The 7969-nt window shown below is 41.8% G+C and overlaps 1 non-coding gene across 1 annotated transcript; it reads right to left on the bottom strand.

Annotated features, from left to right (window-relative positions):
* Positions 1–383: 383 nt before the first annotated feature.
* On the bottom strand, positions 384–486 carry LOC148555725 (small nucleolar RNA R71). The gene has a single exon (XR_015887972.1). It is a non-coding gene; the product is annotated as a small nucleolar RNA R71 (small nucleolar RNA).
* Positions 487–7969: the final 7483 nt, after the last annotated feature.

Here is a 7969-nt window from a genome sequence, read left to right on the forward strand (position 1 = left end):
ATGGTGGTGATGCAAGGAAGATGCTTGGTGATTTTATTGCACGCTCTTCTGACTTCTGTGGAAGGAGCATCTCAATTCCTGCAATTGGAGCAAACAACTTTGAGCTTAAGCCTCAATTAATTTCTCTGATGCAGCAGAATTGAAAGTTTCATGGACTTTCATTGGAAGATCCTCATCAGTTCTTAGCTAAATTCTTGCAAATCTGTGACACTGTTAAGACCAATGTGGTTAATTCTGAGGTCTACATACTTATGCTTTTCCCCTTTGCTATAAGAGACAGAGCTAGGACATGGTTGGACTCACAACCTAAAGAAAGCCTGAACTCTTGGGAAAAGTTGGTCAATGCTTTCTTGGCGAAATTCTTTCCACCTCAAAAGTTGAGCAAGCTTAGAGTGGAAATCCAAACCTTCAGACAGAAGGAAGGTCAATCCCTCTATGAAGCATGGGAAAGATACAAGCAATTGATCAGAAGGTGTCTGATGACTTGCATCATTTACCCTTCTTTCATGCATAAAGAGGACCATAAAAGAGCATAAATCTCATTTGATTAGTACAATTCATGCATTATTTGATGGATATTCTGGTATACTACTTTGAGATGAGTTCTGCTGAATTTCAGGTGAAAAAGGCATCAAAAATGGGAAGAAAGCAACAAAGAAGCTGGGCGTGTGAAACTGGCGTGTCACTTGGAACAAATGCCACAAAAATGCACTGGCGTGGCATGACAGGAGCTGGGCGTGGCACGCCAGTACTAAATTTCAGAGGAGAATTCTCAAGCATTCATATGGGCGTGGCATGCCAGGAACTGGGCGTGGCACGCTAGCACAAAGTTCCAGAGAGCAACAACGGAGAACACAAAAGGTGCGTGGCACGCCATGTTGGGTGTGGCACGCCTAACCCATCAGCCACTATGGGCGTGCCACTTGAGCCAAGGGGCGTAGCACGCCAACTCATCACTCCAGGAGGAACCTTCACTATGGCATGCCACTTGGTATCGAAGGCGTGGCACGCCAACTCCAAAAAGTCACTTGGGCATGCCACTTGAGGATCCAGGCGTGGCACACCAAGCTTGAAGAGTCCACAAATGTATGGGCGTGCCACTTGAACAGCATGGCATGGCATGCTAGTACAAAAATCCAGAGAAGGGGTTGAAGGCAATTGAAGACTGGGCATGCCACTTGAGCGACCAGGCGTGGCACGCCAATGTACAAAGAGGATAAAGCAAGGGCTGGGTGTGTCACTTGATGTTGAAGGCGTGGCACGCCAACCCAAGAATCTCACTATGGCGTGCCACTTGAGTACTGGGGGTGGCACGCCAGCTACTGGAACCAAGGCATGATTATGGGCTTGGCACGCCAGCCTATAGGCGTGGCACGCTGGTATAAGTTTCCAGAGAGGGTGAAGGAGGCCAAATACATGGGGCATGCCACTTGGTGTCGAAGGCATAGCACGCCATCCACTATTCATCACTTGGGCGTGCCACTTGAATCCCAGGCGTGGCACGCCAGTGTCATTCAAAGAGCAAAGAACCATTGGGGTATGCCACTTGAGTTCGTGGCGTGGCACGCCAAACAGAGGAATCACTTGTACACAAAGGGGCGTGGCACGCGCAGACCCTGGGTGTGCCACGCCATACCCTGGGCGTGCCACTCTAGTTCAAGTTACCAGAAGCAAGAGAAGCAAAAAAAAAAAGCTAGGGCGTGCCACTTGAGCTCGAAGGCGTGACACGCCAAGGTTGTTACGAAGATGAGCGTGCCACTTGAGGGACTAGGCGTGGCACGCCAAGCCAGAATTAAGGGAGCACGTGACACGCCACTGGAGCGCCAACCACACGCCAGCTGGGAAGTCACACTTATTGAGTTTCTTTTCCCTCCAAAATATAATTTTCTTTTTCTTCACTTTTGTAATTCTTTTATTTTTACTAGGAGTAGTATAAATACCCCCAAGGAGTACTGAGAATGGGGTTAAGCAGTTAGAGATAGCAGTTTTAGATTCACTTTTACACTTCATCATCTTCTTTACTTTGAATACTTTTCTTTGAGCTCTGAGTAGCTAAATTCCCTCTCATTGAGAGAGGGAGCTCTGTTGTACTTGATGGATTAATGATAGTGAAATTCTTCTTCTCTTCATCTTCTCTTTGATTTGCTAGAAGGAATTTCGTTCTTCATGCTTAGTGTTCAATTATCTTGGGAAAGAGATTGAATGCAAAATGGGTTTCATGGGAACCTTGGGAAAGGAAACTTGAAACCATGCTTGAAATCCCTTCTCACAAATGAGTAGGATCTGGGTTTTGGTGTTTGGATATGGTGACATATAATCCTCCCTCTACTTGGACCTATGATAATGTCTGGTATAATCAGGGACCAAGCATATCTCTCTTCATGAATAATTAGACCAAGGAATTGGCTATTGATCAAGATCTGAGAGATTGAGTCACCAAGGGATTGGGGCTCAATCAATCATGATTGCCAAGAGGTCAATGAGTTGCATGATTGAAAAGGATATAACTGAAGTTGATCTAAAGAGACAACATCTTCTAATCTCAATGAATTTCCCCATTCTTATCTACCACTTTCTTTATAGCTTATTTTTACATTCTGCAATTCTCCATTACCATTTACATTTAAGTCATTTATGATTCTGCACTTTACATTCTATTATTTCCATTTCTGCTCTTTATTGCTTTCCTTTACATTTTACTCATTTACATTTCTGCCATTTATAATTCTGCAAATCACAATTTATCTGTTTCGCTTGACTAATTCATCAATTGATTAAAACTGCTCAAATTTGCCAATCTATGTGATACGATCCCACTCCATTGTGTGTTATTACTTGACGATAATTTTGGTCCGCTTGCCAAAAGAACTAAGTCACCAATTTTTTGAGTGGGGGTGTGAATTGGATCCATCAGTGTCCTTTTGACATGTTTTCAGAATGGAGCATCATATGTATATTCTATGATGGTTTGTCTGAATTGTCCAGGATGTCATTGGACCACTCTGCTAGAGGATCTCTTCATCTGAAGAAGACGCCTGCAGAAGCCCAGGAACTCATTGAAACGGTTGCAAATAACCAGTTCATGTACACTTCTAAAAGGAATCCTGTGAATAATCGGACAACTCAGAAGAAAGGAGTTCTTGATATTGATACTATGAATGCAATATTGGCTCAGAATAAAATATTGACTCAGCAAGTCAATATGATTTCTCAGAGTCTGTCTGGAATGCAAGCTGCATCAGGCAGTACTAAGGAGGCTTCCTCTGAAGAAGAAGCCTATGACCCTGAGAATCCTGCAATGACAGAGGTGAATTACATGGGAGAATCCTATAGAAACACCTATAATTCTTCATGGAGGAATCATCCAAATTTCTCATGGAAGGATCAACAGAAGCCTAATCAAGGCTTCAGTAACAATAACGGTGGGAGAAATAGGTTTGGCAATAGTAAACCTTTTCCATCATCTTCTCAGTAAAAGATAGAGAATTCTAAGCAGAGCCACTCTGACTTAGCAACTGTAGTCTCTGATCTATCTAAGACCACTCTCAGTTTCATGACTGAAGCAAGGTCCTCCATTAGAAATTTGGAGGCACAAGTGGGTCAGCTGAGGAAAAGAGTGACTGAACTCCCTCCTAGTACTCTCCCAAGCAATACAGAAGAGAATCCAAAGAGAGAGTGCAAGGCCATCTACACGTCCAATATGGCCGAACCTGTAGAGGAGGGAAAGACAGTGATTTCCAGTGAGGAAGACCTCAATGGACCTCCACTGGCCTCCAAGGAGTTCCCTAATGAGGAACCAAAGGAATCTGAGGCTCATATAGAGACCATAGAGATTCCATTGAACTTACTGTTGCCATTCATGAGCTCTGATGAGTATTCTTCATTTGAAGAAGATGAAGATATTGCTGAAAAGTAAGTTGATCAATATCTAGGAGCAATCATGAAGCTGAATGCCAAGCTATTTGGTAATGGGACTTGGGAGAATGAACCCCCATTGCTCATCAATGAACTAAGTGATCTGGTTCAACTGAAATTACCTCAGAAGAAACAAGATCCTGGAAAGTTCTTAATACCTTGTACCATAGGCACCATGACCTTTGAGAAGGCTCTGTGTGACCTGGGATCAAGTATAAACCTCATGCCACTCTCTGTAATGAAAAAAATAGGGATTTTTGAGGTACAAGCTGCTAAAATCTCACTAGAGATGGCAGACAATTCAAGGAAACAGGCTTATGAACCTGTAGAGGATGTCTTAGTGAAGGTTGAAGGCTATTACATCCCTGCTGACTTCATAATCCTAGATACTGGGAAGGATGAAGATGATTCCATCATCCTTAGAAGACCCTTCCTAGCCACAACAAGAGCTGTGATTGATGTGGACAGAGGAGAGTTAGTCCTTCAAGTGAATGAGGACTACCTTGTGTTTAAGGCTCAAGGATCTTCTTCTGTAACCATGGAAAGGAAGCATGAAAAGCTTCTCTCAATACAGAGTCAAACAGAGCCCCCACACTCAACTTCTAAGTTTGGTGTTGGGAGGCCAACATCAAGCTCTGAGTCTCCGTGAAGCTCTCTAAGAGCTCACTGTCAAGCTATTGACATTAAAGAAGTGCTTGTTGGGAGGCAACCCAATGTTATTTAATTATATTTATTTATTTTCCATTGTTATTTTATGTTTTTCTTAGGATGATGATCATGTGAAGTCACAAAAACAACTGAAAAATCAAAAACAAAATGAAAAACAGCATGAAAAATAGCACACCCTGAAGGACAGGCTTACTGGCGTTTAAGGATAGCAGAATGGGCGTTTAACCCCCAGCCTGGCAATATTCTGGGCGTTAAACGCCATAATGAGCAGCATTCTAGGCGTTTAACGCCAGAAATGGGCATCTGGCTGGTGTTTAACGCCAGAAATGGGCAGCAAAGTGGTGTTTAACGCCAGGAAAGGTAGCAGAGCTGGCGTTAAACGCCAGAATTGGCACAGAATGGGCGTTTGAATGCCAGAATGGTGCAGGGACTCAGATTCCTTGACACCTCAGGATCTGTGGAGCCCATAGGATCCCCACCTACCCCACCTCTTCTTATCTCCTCTTCACACCTTTCCATAACATTCTTTCCCAAATACCCTTGACCAATCCCATCAATAACTCTTTCCTAAACACCCCTCACCTATCAAATCCTACCCTCTTCACCACTCACATCCATACATCATTAAACCCCACCTACCTCACCATTCAAATTCAAACCATTTCCCTCCCAAACTAACCCACACATGGCCAAATTCCCTCTCTCCCTTACCCTATAAATACCCTTCCTTACCACCTTCAATTTCACACATCATACACAATACACCCCCTTGGCCGAACCCACTCCTCACCTCCATCTCCTCCGTTTCTTCTTCTTCTACTCCTTTCTTTCTTCAATTTTGCTCGAGGACGAGCAACCATTCTAAGTTTGGTATGGAAAAAGCTAAAGCTTTTTGTTTTCCATAACCACTAATGGCACCTAAGGCCGGAGAAACCTCTAGAAAGAGGAAAGAGAAGACAATTGCTTCCACCTCCAAGTCATGGGAGATGGAAAGATTCATCTCAAAGGTCCATCAAGACCACTATGAAGTTGTGGCCTAGAAAAAGGTGATTCCCGAGGTCCTTTTTAAGCTCAAAAAGAGTGAATATCCAGAGATCCGACATGAAGTTCGAAGAAGAGGTTGGGAAATCCTCACCAATCCCATTCAACAAGTCGGGATCTTAATGGTTCAAGAGTTCTATGCCAATGCATGGATCACTAAAAACCATGATCAAAGTGTGAACCCGAACCTGAAGAATTAGCTCACAATGGTTCGGGGGAACTACTTGGATTTTAGTCCGAAAAATGTGAGGTTAGCATTTAACTTGCCAATGATGCAAGGTGATCCTCACCCTTTCACTAGAAGGGTCAACTTTGATCAAAGGTTGGACCAAGTCCTTAGGGACATTTGTGTGGAAGGCGCTCAATGGAAGAGAGATTCAAGAGGCAAGCCAGTTCAACTAAGAAGGCTTGACCTCAAACCCGTGGCTAGGGGATGGTTGGAGTTCATCCAACGCTCTATAATTCCTACTAGCAACCGGTCTGAAGTTACAATAGACCGGGCCATCATGATCCATAGTATCATGAATGGAGAGGAAGTAGATGTTCATGAGATCATATCTCTAGAATTCTACAAGGTGGCAGATAAGCCCTCTACTTTTGCAAGGTTAGCCTTCCCTCATCTCATTTGTCACCTATGCAATTCAGCTGGAGTTGTTATAGAGGAAGATATCCTTATTGAAGAGGATAAGCCCATCACTAAGAAAAGAATGGAGCAAACAAGAGAGCCCACTCATGGACCTCAACAAGAGCATGAGGAAATTCCTCATCATGAAATCCCTCAGATGCCTCAAGGGATGCACTTTCCTTCACAAAACTATTGGGAGCAAATCAACACCTCCCTAGGAGAATTAAGTTCCAACATGGGACAACTAAGGATGGAGCACCAAGAGCATTCCATCCTCCTCCATGAAATTAGAGAAGACCAAAGAGCCATGAGGGAGGAGCAACAAAGGCAAGGAAAAGACATAGAGGAGCTCAAGCACTCCATAAGATCTTCAAGAGGAAAAACTAGCCGCCATCACTAAGGTGGACCCGTTCTTTAATTTCCTTGTTCTTATTTTTCTGTTTTTCAAAAATTATGCTTTATGTTTTGTCTATGTTTGTGTCTTTATTACATGATCATTAGTGTCTAGTATCTATGCCTTAAAGCTATGAATGTCCTATGAATCCATCACCTTTCTTAAATGAAAAATGTTTTTAATTGCAAAAGAACAAGAAGTACATGATTTCGAATTATATCTTGAAATTAGTTTAATTATTTTGATGTGGTGGCAATACTTTTTGTTTTCTGAATGAATGCTTGAACAGTGCATATTTTTGAATTTGTTGTTTATGAATGTTAAAATTGTTGGCTCTTGAAAGAATAATGAAAAAGGAGAAATGTTAATAATAATCTAAAAAATCATAAAATTGATTCTTGAAGCAAGAAAAAGCAGTGAATAGAAAAAGCTTGCGGAAAAAAATGGCAAAAAAATAAAAAAAAAGAGAAAGAAAAAGAAAAAGCAAGCAGAAAAAGCCAATAGCCCTTTAAACTAAAAAGCAAGGGTAAAAAGGATCGAAGGCCTTGAGCATTAATGGATAGGAGGGCCCAAAGGAATAAAATCCTGGCCTAAGCGGCTAAACCAAGCTGTCCCTAACCATATGCTTGTGACGTGAAGGTGTCAAGTGAAAAGCTTGAGACTGAGCGGTTAAATTCGTGGTCCAAAGCAAAAAGAGTGTGCTTAAGGGCTCTGGACACCTATAACTAGGGACTCTAGCAAAGCTGAGTCACAATCTAAAAAGGTTCACCCAGTTATGTGTCTGTGGCATTTATGTATCCGGTGGTAATACTGGAAAACAAAATGCTTAGGGTCACGGCCAAGACTCATAAAGTAGCTGTTTTCAAGAATCAACATACTGAACTAAGAGAATCAATAACACTATCTGAATTCTGAGTTCCTATAGATGCCAATCATTATGAACTTCAAAGGATAAAGTGAGATGCCAAAACTGTTCAGAAGCAAAAAGGCTACAAGTCCCGCTCATCTAACTGAAGCTAATCTTCATTGATAAGTTTGGAATTCATTGTATATTCTCTTCTTTTTATCCTATTTTGTTTTCAGTTGCTTGGGGACAAGCAACAATTTAAGTTTGGTGTTGTGATGAGCGTATAATTTATATCCTTTTTGGCATTATTTTTACACAGTTTTTAGTATGTTTTATTCATTTTTTATTATATTTTTATTAGTTTTTATTCAAAAATCACATTTCTGGACTTTACTATAAGTTTGTGTATTTTTTTGTGATTTCAGGTATTTTCTGGCTGAAATTGAGGGACCTGAGCAAAAATCTGATTCAGAGGCTG

This window comes from Arachis ipaensis, chromosome B6 (assembly GCF_059453495.1).
Source record: "Arachis ipaensis isolate K30076 ecotype BB chromosome B6, ASM5945349v1, whole genome shotgun sequence".
NCBI classification, from domain to species: Eukaryota; Viridiplantae; Streptophyta; class Magnoliopsida; order Fabales; family Fabaceae; genus Arachis; species Arachis ipaensis.